This window comes from Cnephaeus nilssonii, assembly GCF_951640355.1.
Source record: "Cnephaeus nilssonii genome assembly, chromosome: 16".
Taxonomy (NCBI): domain Eukaryota; kingdom Metazoa; phylum Chordata; class Mammalia; order Chiroptera; family Vespertilionidae; genus Cnephaeus; species Cnephaeus nilssonii.
In genome coordinates this window covers 29,691,501-29,706,207 of record NC_137087.1, presented here as the reverse complement: position 1 = coordinate 29,706,207, position 14,707 = coordinate 29,691,501, and the positions used below count along the sequence as shown (strand labels likewise).

The window sequence follows — 14,707 nt, the reverse complement described above, 5'->3', positions numbered from 1 at the left end:
TTTTCCGATCATTGCGTGGACCCCCAGGAATGTTTACAACGTCCCCACTCTGATTACGAAGGAAAAAATAACCTGTATCTAGAGGTCTGGGTCAAGAACACCTTGGCAAACTTGGTCTGGACGGCAATTGGCTGCAGCGTTTGGCAGTAGTTCTGGTGTCCAATTCAGTGGATTTTTCTGTTTCCGTGAAGTTCAGGCACCCATAGCTGTTGACCCCAGAAAACTACATCTCCATGCATTCCCTCTCCAGGCTGTGCTCCAGCATGTCTCAATAGCAGTTTATCCCTCAAACATCAGAGGGCAGCATTTGATAAGGATTCCAAAAGTCCCAACCTCTCCTCCAGGTCAAACCTGCCTGCCTGCTCCCCTGGGCTAGGCTTTCCCTTCTCTTTTCCTGGTTCCACTTCCGTTTTCAAGCCAGGAAATGCCTTCACCTGTGGCTTTTTGCTACCCCCGTCCCCTTCTCCCGCCAGGACACAGCGAGCTGGCTGGCTTCCTAGTGGAGTAGTGCTCAGCATCCCTTCTCCCTCCTTTCAGGATGCCTGTCGGTACCAAATAGGCTGGAAAGCCAAACACTCTATTTCCTGGTAGTTAAGGCTGCAGGGGTGATTGAAGCGTGGACAATCAGATGCACCTGTGGGAATTTGGAAGCCAAATAGGTGCACGGAGAAGCACGGTTGCGGCTTCCGTGGACTGCGGGCTAGCGTGGTGTGGAAGGGCTGGGCTCTCGGCTGTGGCATCACAACATCCAGTCACCAGCTCCATGGGCACCAGGACATCGGGCGCTGGGCACGCAGGTTTGGCTGACGCCAGTCTAGCAGGAGCAGTGCGACTTTGAAGGCAGCATCAGCAGCCCTGGGGCATGGTGATTTCCAGTTGCTGTGCAGGCGGTGAGTTTCTGGGGCTAGCAATTCCAGGGCAGTTCCCTGATTCTCTGCCTTCCTGATCATGGCAGGGTAGCTGGCTCCCTGGCAGGCCAGCTCTGTCATCTGGGAGCCACTTCCAATTTGCTTTCTCTAGCCCTTCCAATATTTTATATGCACGCGATTCTCTGCATTTCTTAAATATCTCCCTGCTTAAAATAGCTGAAGTGGTTTCTGTTTTCTAACTGACCCCTGAATGATGCCCTGGCTGAAGGTAAGCAACAGCTGCAGCCTAAATACAGCACCGTGATCCCGCTCTCCCTCTGATCTCCGTAGCCACCAGGTGAATGGAAATGCAATGCCACCGTGAAACCTCTGGAGTGGCAAGTTCCTTCTTCCCGTGTGGCCTGCCCCACTTCTAAGGTAAGTGACTGTGACCCCACCACTGCCACTAGTGTAATGGATGTGAGGGGGTGATCAAGCTCACAGCTGTAATTCATTCAATAATCCTTTACCTCGCCGATGACACCGGACAGTAAGAAAGGCTTAATAGGAACCGTCCCAAGAAGGGCAGCTTCCCCGGTCCTGCAGATACAAATTGCCTGACGGGTTGTGAAATCGGTGGCTTGAGGCACCTACAGGTCCAGGGGCGCCTGCCGACTTCCTCAGCTGCTCTACGTGTATTCTCTGTGGATGAGGCACAGCTGGGATGTGTTCGCGGGCACTACTCACACACTAGCAGGAAAGCTACCTGAACCCATCTGACCTCACAGGAGAGCTTTTCAACAAGATACATCTGCTTACCTGTGCCTTTCAACCGCTTCTCTTGGGGCATTTGAAGTCCAAGGGTCTTTCCCGTGAATCCGCAGGAGACCACCACTCTTAGAATGGCACCCAGTTACTGTAGCTGGTATATTGAATATTGAGCCTCTGGGTACGTGGACGCTTTAATAATAAACATCCAGATTTCTACATGAGATACTTGGAAAGACTGCTAATTCAACCTACAGCCCACAAAGTCACCTCTAGAGTTTGATTTTCAGGGAGTCACAAGAGGAAATCCCTCACTTTTCTATGACCAACATTCACTAAGAATCTCTGAGTCTTACAACTTTGGGGCTAAGATTATTGTAAGAATTAGAAAAGGACTCAGATTTCCAAATACTCAAATCCCGCTTAAAAACCCACCATGGAACCCGGCTGGTGTGGCTCAGTGGTTGAGCATTGACCTATGAACCAGGAGGTCACGGTTCAATTCGAGGTCAGAGCACATACCCTGGTTGCGGGCTCAATCCCCAGTTTGGGGCGTGCAGGAGGCAGCCAATCACTGATTCTCTCTCCCTCTCCCTCTCCCTCTCCCTCTCCCTCTCCCTCTCCCTCTCCCCCTCCCCCTCCCTCTCCCTTCCTCTCTGAAATCAATAAAAATATATAAAAAACACCCCCTCACACACACACCTCATTGAAATGCCATTGCATAAGCAGTTCTACCTTCCTTGTCTCCAGAAACTGTTCTTTCTGCTAACCTGAGACTCTCTTCCAGGAGGAAGCTAATGATCCCCTTCACGCTCCATCTATTTTCAGCAGGTTGGGGACTAGGACTAGATCCCATTTTTCCTGGGATCATAGGCAAAACTGGACACTTCAAAAGAAAGTTTATGTTGTAGCAATTGGCTAATTTATACCAGCAAGTACAGTTTTTTTTAGGAATGGATATTGAGGTTACGTGGCTCAGAAGCATAGATGATATCTTAGATAGGGCCAAATTTGTTAGTGTAGGTCTATCTATACCCTACACCTTGCTCCCTGGAACCAATGTTCATATCTGTTAGGATCCTTCTGTTGTAAACAACATAAATCAACTGTGGATAACTGGAATGGTGTCATGGTTAATAGGGCAGGCTTTCCTGGGGACAAATGCTGACTTTCGCTTACTAATTATGTCATTGGACAATCAAACTAATCTCTATTTGCTCTCTGTAAAAAGAAATAATAGGAATTCTACACACTTCATAAGGCATGTGAGGAATAGGTGGGGGATTCATGTGAAGAGTTTGGCACATAGTAACTCTTCAGTAGATCTCAGTTGTGATTTTATTTCTAGCTGGCCTTCCTTGCATTTCTCCAAAGAATTATTTGTAATCATTGAATAGGTAAATCCCTGAAAACAAATAAGTTGTTTCTAAGTGAACACTTGTAATTTGCAGTGCTGGCCCTTGTGGCATTAAATTTGGAGCTTCTACTTGAAACCATTTGTGTCATTTGGGTCCTAGAGTAAGCAGACCCCGAGATAAGGTTTGGAGTGCAAGAGGTATATTGGGAGGTAATATCTGTGAAAGATAAAGAAGTGGGATTTGTGATGTATCTCTGACACCTGTGAAGGGAGAGGAGGACAAGGCAGGATTGGGTAGGAAGAGCCTCAGACCATGATTCAGATTTGACAGAACCTCGGCCAACTCAACAGGAAGCTCCCTAGCAGATTGCGCATTAGAGGAATATGCAGAAATAGCCAGGCCCTGGTGTTCCCTCTGTGATGTCATAGGCTGGGGGATGCTTTGGAAGAGCATGGCTTTAGCTTGAAAGTTAAGGCAGCTTAGTGCTTAGACAATCATATACTTGACAAAGTGTCCCCCCTGATATTTCTAGTACCCTCCTGGCACCATACACAGTTATTACAATATTATCAACTATATTGCCTATGCTGCAATTTACATTCCTGTGACTATTTAGTACTGCCAATTTATAGTTCTTAATCCCTTTCTCACCCAGTCTCCCAACCTCTTCCCCTTTGGTAACCATCTGTCTGTCCTCTGTATTTATGAGCTCATTTCTATTTTGTTTGTTAATTTATTGTGTTCTTTAGATCCGAAATATAAGTGAAATCATGTAATATTTGTCTTTCTCTGACTGACTTATTTCACTTAGCGTACAACCCTCTCCATCCATGCTATCACAACTGGTAAGATTTGATTCTATTTATGGCTGAGTAATATTCCATTGTAAACATGTACCATCACTTTTTTATCCACTTGTTTATTGATGGGCAATAGGGTTGCTTCCGTAGCTTGGCTATTGTAAATAATGCTGCAATGAACCTGGGGGTACACATGTTCTTTTGAATTGGTGTTTTGGGGTTTCTTCAGATATATACTCAGAAGTGGAATTGCTGGGTCATCAGGCAGTTCCATTTTTAATTTTCTTCTTCTGTGGAATTCTATGTTATGTTTGCAGTCTTTGTCTTCCTGTACTGCATTGCTGCTCTTCTGCTCTATGTTGGTTACCCAAACCTGTATTGGGAGAGTTGAAAACTTCCCTTGGCTGACTTTGTTGTTACTCTTGTTGCCACTTTCTTGTGGCGGGTGAGCACTTCAGCCTGGGCTAAAGCTCTGACAGATGTTAAAATAGCTACTGGTCACAATATTGTCCAGGAACGTGCACCCTGTAATCTTCAAAGAATGATGTGTTATTTTGGCTCTGTGACTAGTATGGGATCCTTAAATGTATCTGTGATCTTTGGCTTTCTGAATATGATATTTTGGGGAGAAATACATGGTTTGTGTACAAGGAGACCAGCTTACATTGTCTGTCCAATACTTCTGTTTCTCATAGCCAAGAAGGTATTTCACTTACTACCGGAATATAATTAAGGGAGAAGTACACTGTATTAAAAATACGTCTATACTATGACCTATAGCCAACATCTTGAGAAGCATTATTTGTTTCTAATAAAAGAAATGAGGCCTGGATGGATGGGTCAGTTGGTTGGAGCTTAGTCTCATACAGCAAAAGGTTGTGGGTTTGATCCCCAGTCAGGGAGCATTCAGGAAGCAACTAATGGATCGATGTTTCTCTCTCTCTCTCTCTCTCTCTCTCTCTCTCTCTCTCTCTCTCTCTCTCTCTCTCTCTCTCTGTCTCTCCCTTCCTTTCCCTCTCTTCCTCCCTCCCTCCCTCTCTCTCTCAAACCAATAAAAACATATCCACAGGTGAGGATTAAAAAAAAGTAATAGCTTTCTAATAAACAAAACAAAACACACACTCCATTTTTAAACCAGATATGTCATTTTATTAAAAGTGTACCCTAAGAATACTCCTTCAATTCCTATTTCTGGCTACCTACCTACACCCACATTCATCAACTATCACGTCTCCATAATGTCGTAGAATGAATTCTCATCATCACCCTGATACAGCGCGGACTTGGGGGACAGCTTGGTGGGAATACAGAAGCCTGGAGTGTCACTGGGTTGGCCGCATGTCTGGGTGCTTCCATGAAAGTGTAAGTGGAGCTGCTGAGGGAGGTGGCCATTGGGAAAAGACCATCTCCGTGGCAGTAATTTGCCATGAACCCTTTGGGGGCAGTGATCCACTTGTGCCAACCCAGGTCTCAGAAGCTGATGAAGAGCTGGTGATGAAGGCGGTGGTTCTTTCAAGAAGTGGGAGGGGCAGGGATGGCTTCCCTCCTTTTTGGGAAGAATGGTGGCATTGCTTAGGGTTGAGGGTCACCACCAGCAAGAAAGCATGAAAAGAACATCTTAGGCCGACACAGGTGTCCTCACGCTGAAATCTCACCCCAGAGTCTCTGTGTGCTTTGACTGGTATCTCCAGGAACAAACCTAACTTCTAGGGCTTATTATTTTAATTCTTGGCCACATCCAGCAGGTTGAGGCCATGGCACTGACTGCCATGGTACTATTCTCCATAGTAGCTGCACCAGTCTGCATTCCCACCCACAGTAAATGAGGGTTCCCTTTTCTCCACATCCTTGCCAACACTTGTTCTTTGTTGGTGAGTTAATGATAGCCATTCTGACAGGTGTGAGGTGATATCTCATTGTGGTTTTAATTTGCATTTCACTGATGATTAATGATGTTGAGCATTTTTTCATATGTCTATTGGCCACCTGTGTGTCCTCTTTGAAAAAGTGTCTATTCAGGTTTTCTGCCCATTTTTAAATTGGATTGTTTGGGGTTCTTTGGTGTTGAGTTGTTTAAATTCTTAATAAATTTTGGATATTAACCCCTTATTTGGATGTATCATTGGCAAATATGTTCTCCAATTCAGTAGGTTGTCTTTTTGTTTTGTTGATGGTTTCCTTTGCTGTGCAAAAATGTTTTAGTTTGATATAGTCCCATTTGTTTATTTTTTCTTTTGTTTCTCTTGCCTGAGGAGATGCATCAGAAAAATATTGCTAAGAGAAATGCCATGGATTTTACTACCTATGTTTTCTTTTAGGAGTTTTATGGTTTTGAGTCTTACATTTAAGTCCTTAATCCATTTTCAGTTTATTCTTGTATATGGAGTAAGAAAATGGTCGTTTCATTTTTTTTTTTGCATGTGTCTGTGCATTTTCTCAACACCATTTATTAAATACTAGAGGCCCCATGCATGAAGATTCGTGCAAGAATAGGCCTTCCTTCCTCTGGCTGCTGGCACCGCCTTCGCTCCAGCCCGGAGCCGCCTTCCGCCTCTCCCCTTGTTGTGTCAATTTGCATATTCCCTCCTTATTGGCTGTGGGCGCCGCCATCTTTGTCATGGAGTTACAGTCAATATTCATATTCTGTCTTTATTAGATAGGATACCATCTTTACCCCCATTGTATATTCTTGTCTCCTTTATCATATATGAATTGACCATATAGGCATAGGTTCATTTTTGGGCTCTCTATCCTGTTCCATTAATCTATATGTCTGGTTTTTTTTTTATGCCAGTACCATACTGTTTTGATTATTATAGCCTTGCAGTATAGTTTGATAGGAGGTAGCCTGATACCTCTGACTTTGTTCTTTTTTCTCAAGATGGCTGTGGCTAATCAGGATCTTTTATGGTTTCATAATAATTTTTGGTTTATTTGTTCTAGTTCTATGAAAAACTCTATTGTTATTTTGATAGGAATTACATTGAATCTATAGATTGCTTTGGGTAGTATGGACATTGTAATAATGTTAATTCTTCCTCTCCCTGAGCACAGTATATACTTCCACTTATTTGCATCTTCTGCAATTTCTTTCTTCAGTGTCTTATAATTTTTTTTTGTGTGTACAGGTATTTTATCACCTTGATTAAATGTATTCCTTGGTATTTTATTATTTTGATGCAATTGTAGATGGGATTGTTTTCTTAGTTCTGATAGTTTATTATTGGTGTGCAAAAATGTAGTCAATTTCTGAATATTTGTTTTGTATCCTGCGAATTTACTGAATTCACTTATCAGTCTAGTAATTTTTTTGATGGAATTTTTGTGGTTCTCTATATACAGTATCACTAGACATCACTCGTTTTTGGTGAATTTCTTTTTTTCTGCTGAGTCCAGATGGGGCTTTAGAATACTTTTCAACAAATTCTGGAAGCAGGTAACATTAAACAATCTGGTCTGTCACGATGAGTTTAAATCTATATGCTGTTCTGATCTAGCATCTACCCAAGCTCTAAAGACTGGGAATGCATTGCTATTTGCGAGAGCTAGCTTCATTTCTGTAAGAACATGCTACCTCATTTCACTTTTGAATCCCATACAATATGCATATAAATGCTTAATACTTCTGGGGTGAATGAATAAAATGAAAGGTTTACAGAAGTGTTTCATAAGTTGCTTCATGTCACCCTGAAATTTTGTTGATTCATCAAACATTTTTTTGAGATCTACGAGCTGGCAGATGAATCGAGTTGAATAACACAGACAAGATACCTATCCTTATGGAGCTTACATTCTAGTAGACATTGACAATAAAGATAATGAGGACAGATAAAGAATAAGAAAGTAGCAAGTAGTAAAAATGCTACTGGTGGAAATAAACATGATTTTGTGATAGGAATGATTGGAAGTATGGTTCTTTTTGTGAGGTATTCAGGAAAGTATATGAGAAGATGACTTTTTATTGTGGTAAACTATACGTAACATAAAATTCACCATTTTAGCCATTTAAATTTGTACTGTTCAGGAAGCTACAGCTACTAGTACCACAGAAGACCGCCCCCCCTCTTCCTCCCTTACAGTCATCACCCCCAGTAGCAATCTCTGTCTTGACTTCTAACAGCATAGATGAATTTTGCCTAGTTTTTAACTTTATACAAATGAGACCACACAGTATTTACTCTCTTTTTCTCTGCTTTCTTTTGTTCAATATTATGTTTGTGGTATTCATCAGTATTCTTGTGTATAGTTATAGCTCTTTATTCTCATTGCTGTGTGGTATTCTGCCATGTGAAAATACCACCTTTCATTTATCCCATTCTGCCGGCAGGTGCTTAGGGAGTTTATGTTTTTAGCTATTATAAGTAGTACGGCTATGATCATTCCTGTACATGTATTTGGTGAACATATGAATGGATACTACCTGTACTATATGTTATTTACTAGTCTATGTATATATTAAATATATGGTATGGAATATGGATATATACTATAAACATATTACGTATATGTGCATATGCATATGTACTTACTCATAAGTGGAAATGCTGGGTCACAGAGTATGTATACATTCAGCGATAGTAGCTTTCCACTTGGTAGCTTTCCAAAGTGGGTTATCCATCTAGAAAGGGTCCCAGTGAAGCTGTGGCCTGAAGGACAAAAGGGAATGCATGGAGATTTCTGTACCATCATCTCTCCACTACTCTGCCGAATATGTGTCCTCTCTTAAAGCGGTGAGAGGGGGAAGGGGACAGTCCCCCACCTCCTTTCTGCTGTGGTCTCCCAGGGACACGGTAGTGAGAGGAGTCTCTGTCATTTCGGTCAGACCCAGGGAGACAGAAGATCATGATTGATGACTCAGCCTCCCCGGCTCCACTTCCCAGAGCTCCACTCACCACATCAGTGAGCCTGGCACTGGGGGAGACATAAACACAACCATGGTGTTGATATCAGTTCTAGCAGAGATGCCAAGAGCCAAAGCCTGAGAAGAGAAGAGAATCAGGGTAAACCCATCAAGTGAAAACAAGGCCTCTGCTGCTAAAGTAATCAGTGGTACCTGTTTCAGATTCCCAGGCATCTTTATGTTTTTGGGAGGTCTTGGGACTCGGGGCTTTGCCAGTTGTGTGGCCTGGGATGAAAACCATCAACTGGGTTGAAATTTAGGGCTTTCTTCGCAACAGAAATAAAAAGAGGCAAAAAAAGAAAAAAAGAAGAAACTTGGCCACAGTAATGCCTATAAATGCTGTGTGGGTGTGAGGGTCTGCCTCTTGTCCTAATTCAGGAAGTATAAACAAAACTGGTAGAAATGGGTCATTTTGGGAAAAAGTTTCCAGTGGGAAAGAGAAAAGTCTAGTTGCTTTGCCTTTCAGAGTTTCCTCAGTGTACAGAGAGCTTCCTGTGAACTTCTTTCAGGTGCTCATTAAGTCCTATCTTTAAAGAAAAGAAACAGCAAAAGTGATTGGTGTGGCAAGGTGAGGTTTCCTTTTGTATACATGGGGCCACAAGTGACTCATTGCCCATCTCTATTTGGATGGCATGCTGTGTCTTTAAGGTGGCCTAACTGCCCTTAACCACAATGCCCAGAGCTAGAAGGGATTTCTTTTGGTTATTTTTTTTTCTTTAGTATGTACAAAAGATGAGATTTTTTATTTAAAAAATATTTTTATTGATTTCCAATAGGAAGGGAGAGAGAGAGAGAGAGAGAAACATCAATGATAAGAGAGAATCATTGATTGGCTGCCTCCTGCACACCCCACAGTGGGGATGGAGCCTGCAACCTGGGCATGTGCTTTGACTTGGAATCAAACCATGACCTCCTGGTTCATAGATTGATGCTCAACCACTGAGCCATGCTGGCCGAGCAAGGTATTTTTAAATAAACATATTTTTATTATATTTATTGGGTGACATTAGTTAATAAAGTTATATAGGTTTCAAGAGTGCAATTATATATACACTAGAGGCCTGGTGCATGAATTCATGCACACACAGGTGGGGTCCCTCGGTCTGGCCAATGATTGGGGCGGATCAGGGTGGCGGGAGGTTGGCGGCGGGGGGGGGGGGGGGGGTGAAGGGGGAGGGGGGGGAGGGGGAGGGGCTGCGGGAGGTTGGCTGTGGGAGCACACTAACCACCAGGGGGCAGCTCCTGTGTTGCGTGTCTGCCCCCTGGTGGTCAGTACATGTCATAGCGACCAGTCAATCAGTCATTCTGTCATTCAGTTGTTCAGTCCTTCAGTCACTTAGGCTTTTATATATATAGATTATCTATATATTGCATTGTGTGTGTACCACCCAAAGTACCTCAGGATCATCATTCTGAATTTTAGTTGGGTGTTCATGTTTATAGATTAGAGTTGTAGATATAGAAAGTATTAAACATTGGAATGTACATATCCTGTAATAGTTGTGTGTATGTGTGTTCTAACAGAGTTTCTTGTATAATTCTCTTTATTTGTTTTCCCTAAGATTTCTCTGGGAACATAAAAATTAGCTAAAAAAAATCTTATCAGTTGGATTCTGCTTATATTGGTTTCCCTATATATAGGGATGAAGGATGAGAGCAAAGGAGAAAGCTCATTTAAACATGAGGCCCCATGTGGCCCAGTCTGTACAATGCCTTACATTAAATAAACACAAGTTTGACAATTGAAACTAATCACAAGGTAATTCAAATATTTACCAGGGACTTTGAAAGAATGTTAAAAGAATATCCAGCAGAAGCCTTTAAAATTATTTCTTCATCTCTTGTTTCTTTCCCTACCCATTCTAAAGTTCTTCCCAAAGACTGTCAGCTCACCAAATTTCTTTCTTATCCCTGCATGCACTCATAGTTCTGGTCTTTCTCTTTTTGTTCTCCCAGGATAAGGTTTTCTCTTTCTTTAGTTTGTCTCTTATCTTCTAATTTTCAGACCTTTTACCCATGGTCCCGATAGCTTCACTGAAGGCCTGGAGGCAAGCACACAGTCACAGAGAGGCAAAGTTGTGAACTCTTATACAGTAGTGCTTTTAGCCCCACTTGGACAGTATTTTTATTTTTTAATATATTTTATTGATTTTTTACAGAGAGGAAGGGAGAGGGATAGAGAGTTAGAAACATCGATGAGAGAGAAACATTGATGAGCTGCCTCCTGCACACCCCCTTCTGGGGATGTGCCCACAACCAAGGTACATGCCCTTGACCGGAATCAAACCTGGGGACTTTCAGTCCGCAGGCCGACGCTCTATCTACTGAGCCAAAACAGTTAGGGCTGACAATGTATTTTTTAAATATAATCCATACAACAGACTGTTTTCCAGCAACTAAATGGCAAGACACTTTTTTTCATCAATAAGAGGCCAGGCCAACAGTTACCAAAATCCACATTTTTGAAGACTGGAGGAAAGGATGAGGGGAAGAGTTGAAATGTGGTAAATGATGAACAGCAGCACTGGGCTGGCGTGACTCAGTGATTGAGCATCAACCTGTGAACCAGGGAGGTCATGGTTTGATTCCTGGTCAGGGCACATGCCCCAGTTGTGGGCTCAATCCCCAGTGTGGGGCATGTAAGAGGCAGCCGATCAATGATTCTCTCTCATTATTGATATTTCTATCTCTCTCTCCTTCTCCCTTCCTCTCTCTGAAGTAAATAAAAAATATATTAAAAAATATATGAACAGCAGCTTCGAGCAGTTATACAACTCTGCCTTGATCTACCTTATTCCCTTCTCTGATGACATCACACATGCCGGTAATTTCCCCTGGAAGCTCTGTTTCTTGATCTCAGGATTATATCAATAAATCATCTCATTGGAGATTTATTTACTTTTGAAAAACAGAATTGCAAGCTCAAGTTTGGCAGTTTCTCTGCTACCTCATGTCTAATGCCTGAGGGTTTCTTCACGAGGAAACCACATCTGTTAAAATCAATCCAGGGATGGGCCAATGCCAGCATTTAATGCCAACCTGAAGCTAGGACAGATAAGGCGCTTTATCTGCAGCATCCAAAAACCAGAAGAGGCAGAGAGGAAGTCTAAGAGCATACAAGGTAAAACCATATAAATAGTGTGATTCAATAAGATATAAGCTTGACAAATGTTAGAAAGAAAAAATACTAAGTCATGTTCAAGAAAATGAGACATGCTGAAGAAATGGCCAGGTAAGAGTGTTTTTGTAGTGTGGCAGAAGAAACAAAGAAATGTTTTCTCAACAAATAGTGTTTTTAGGACATTTCCATGTCATTTGTACTTGCCTAGAAAGAATTACTTCAAAAACACTTAGATGTCTTGGGATTAAACTGTCCAGCCCTCAGGGAAGGAAGCAGTTGCTTCTTTATTCTTTCATTGACTCAAAATATGTTTAAATAGATTTACTATGTACCAAGCACAATATTAGGCACTAGGAATGGGGCATAGAATATGAACAACATGGTCCTTACCCTCTTGCAGACCTTGAATAGGTTATCACTCATTTGGACATTGAATGTGTGCATTGAGGGTCATGATGGAGAAGAGCCTGGTGCTATTGAAGCTAGCCAATCAAGGAAGACTTCATGGAACAATATGATTTTTAAAAAGAGGACAAAATTGTCTTCCTTTCTTTGGCATAGTAAACCAAATGAAGATCTGTTGAGCAATTCAGATGCCACTGGGCATGGTCTTTCTCTTTTGCCTGCAAAGAATACATTAATATCAGATTAAGCAAAGAGCTCGTAAAATGCATGATGGCACACCGACCAATCAAAACATACCAAACATTCTTTGCCAGGGGATTGGGAAAGAGATTCATTTTGAAATAATTATCTGGTAATAGGTTCAACCTGAAAAAAATAAACATGAAGCCATAATTATTTTTCAACAGAAGGAGACGTACTCATCCTATTTTGTGAAGTTGTATATCTAGTTCATAGCACTGGAAGCTCAATACTATGTTTTATGTTCTAAGGGTGAAAACATGATGTCTGTTTTATTTCACAACATGAATTGAAAGCATTTGCGGGGCAGGATGTTGTTCTGGTTCAATAGGTTGTTCAAGGTTCCTTAGGAGTGTATCCAGTAACTGCTTTCAGCTTTAAGATATTAATGTTTCCATTTGGTTTTCAGATCCAAAGACTATGTAAGCAGATTTTTCTGTTTTTGATGCCTTATCCTATTCCTAGTACCGTTTAAGGTAATCAATCATATAACTGAGAGTAATAAAGGACTCTGGCTAAGAGTTTTTACACAAATCACACTTGCATTGGTTTGAGTGGGGATGGCTATTATTCAAGGATTGCAGGAATAGCTTGGAGTCAAACCTCAAAAATGTCCCAGATTTGCAGCTCATGCGCCGGTTGGGAAGGCTGTCCCTCATGTTAATTCAGGTAAGATGCTGTCTGGGCTCATGCTAGGAAAATGAGAGTACCAGCTGGGAACAATGAAATGACTGATTCCCTTGGGCTACTCAGCAGATCTCTACCTACCCATCTTTCTGCCAAATTCCAGAAGGAAAACCTGCTCTCTCCTGTCTTTCTCTGGAGAACCAAGTCCAGGGTTTGTGTTTAGGAACACAGTGAATAAGTCAAGTTTGTCACAGATTCTTTTGTTGGGGCCCCTTCCTTTCCCCTTCATGGGTCTATTACTCCTATCGTCTAGTGCTCAGAATTTTCCTACTGCCCTGGAGGCCCTGACTTCACCTCTGTGGAGACCTATCAGTCTAGAGGCTTCCCCCCTGGCTTGTGGCTCCTTTCCATCTGCAAAGCCAGCAATAGTCCATTGACTCTTTCTCTGATTGTGTATCTCTGACTTTGCTTTTGTCATCACTTTTTACTCTGATTCTTACTTTCCTGCTTCCACTTTCATTTATTACCCTGTGATTACATTGAGCCCGCCTGAATAATTCAGGATCTATTTTATTTGTTAATCCTTACCTGAGGATATGTTTTCTTTATTGATTTTGGAGAGAGAGGAAGGGAGGGAGAGCGAGAGAGAGAGAGAAAGAGAGAGAAACGTCGATGGGCTGCCTCCTATGCGTGCCCCGATAGGAGATGGAACCCACAACCTGGATATGTGCTCTGACTGGGAATCAAATTCGTGACCTTTCGGTGCATGGGACGACACTTCAACCAACTGAGCCACACTGGCCAGGGCAATTTCCCAATTTTAAAGCCAGCTAGTAGCAACCTTAATCCCCCCTCGCCATGTAAACATAACATATTTACAGGTTCTGGGGATTGGGACATGGACATCTTTATGGGATCATTCATCTCTCTACCACACTCACCTTCAATCCTACTATCAACATTTACGTTTATGTTCTTAAATGCCTCTCTACTAAGCTGAAAAGTAAACCTGATCATCAAACCCAGTGGAAGATGTTAAAGGAAAGTATAGTTAATGGACTATAGTTAATAATATGGTATTGTATATTTGAAAGTTGCTAAGAGAGTAGATCTTAAAAGTCCTCATCGCAAGAAAAATATGTTTGTAACTACATTATGTGTAGTGGTAGATGTTGACTTATTACGGCGATCAGTTCATAATATATATAAATGTCAAATCGTTATGTTTTACCACTGAAATTAACATATGTTATATAGTCAATTATACCTCATTTTTTAAAAAAAGGCAAATATGTTGGACATGTTCCTGCTTATTCTCCTATATTGTTTACACACCAGGAGCCAACCCTGTGCTTTTTTCTATACTGAAGCCAGACGAGCCTTCAGAATCCTTTTCAGCAGAGTATTCTTGGCAGCCGCTTCCAACTGATCAGACTTGGCATTACGATGAAACTTAGTTGCTGTTGCTGCTTTAATGGGACACCTCTTCCTTATAATTGAGAACTTGTGGCGATGTCATGTTTTAACCCCAAGGAATGCTTTGAATGTTAAGCTTTAGAGCACCAGTAGCCAGCCTGTGGAGACAAGTGCACTTGGGAGGTTTGCCTGGATCTTTCAAGATATAATGTGTGTGTGGCTTC

General features: G+C 41.9%; 1 protein-coding gene and 1 pseudogene across 3 annotated transcripts in view; both read left to right on the top strand.

Moving 5' to 3' along the window:
- Positions 1-439: 439 nt before the first annotated feature.
- Positions 440-14,707, top strand: part of BICC1 (BicC family RNA binding protein 1) — a 321,158-nt gene continuing 306,890 nt past the window's right edge. The window contains exons 1-2 of one of the 2 annotated variants that reach the window (XM_079793120.1): positions 440-890; positions 1,200-1,286. The gene's annotated coding sequence lies outside the window, so the exon portion shown is untranslated. Of the gene's footprint in view, positions 891-1,199; positions 1,287-12,956; positions 13,110-14,707 lie in introns of those variants that run through there. The other variant, XM_079793121.1, reaches the window with a different exon arrangement.
- On the top strand, positions 4,166-4,551 carry LOC307112491 (synaptophysin-like protein 1; annotated as a pseudogene). The gene has a single exon. The product of its transcript is annotated as a synaptophysin-like protein 1 (transcript).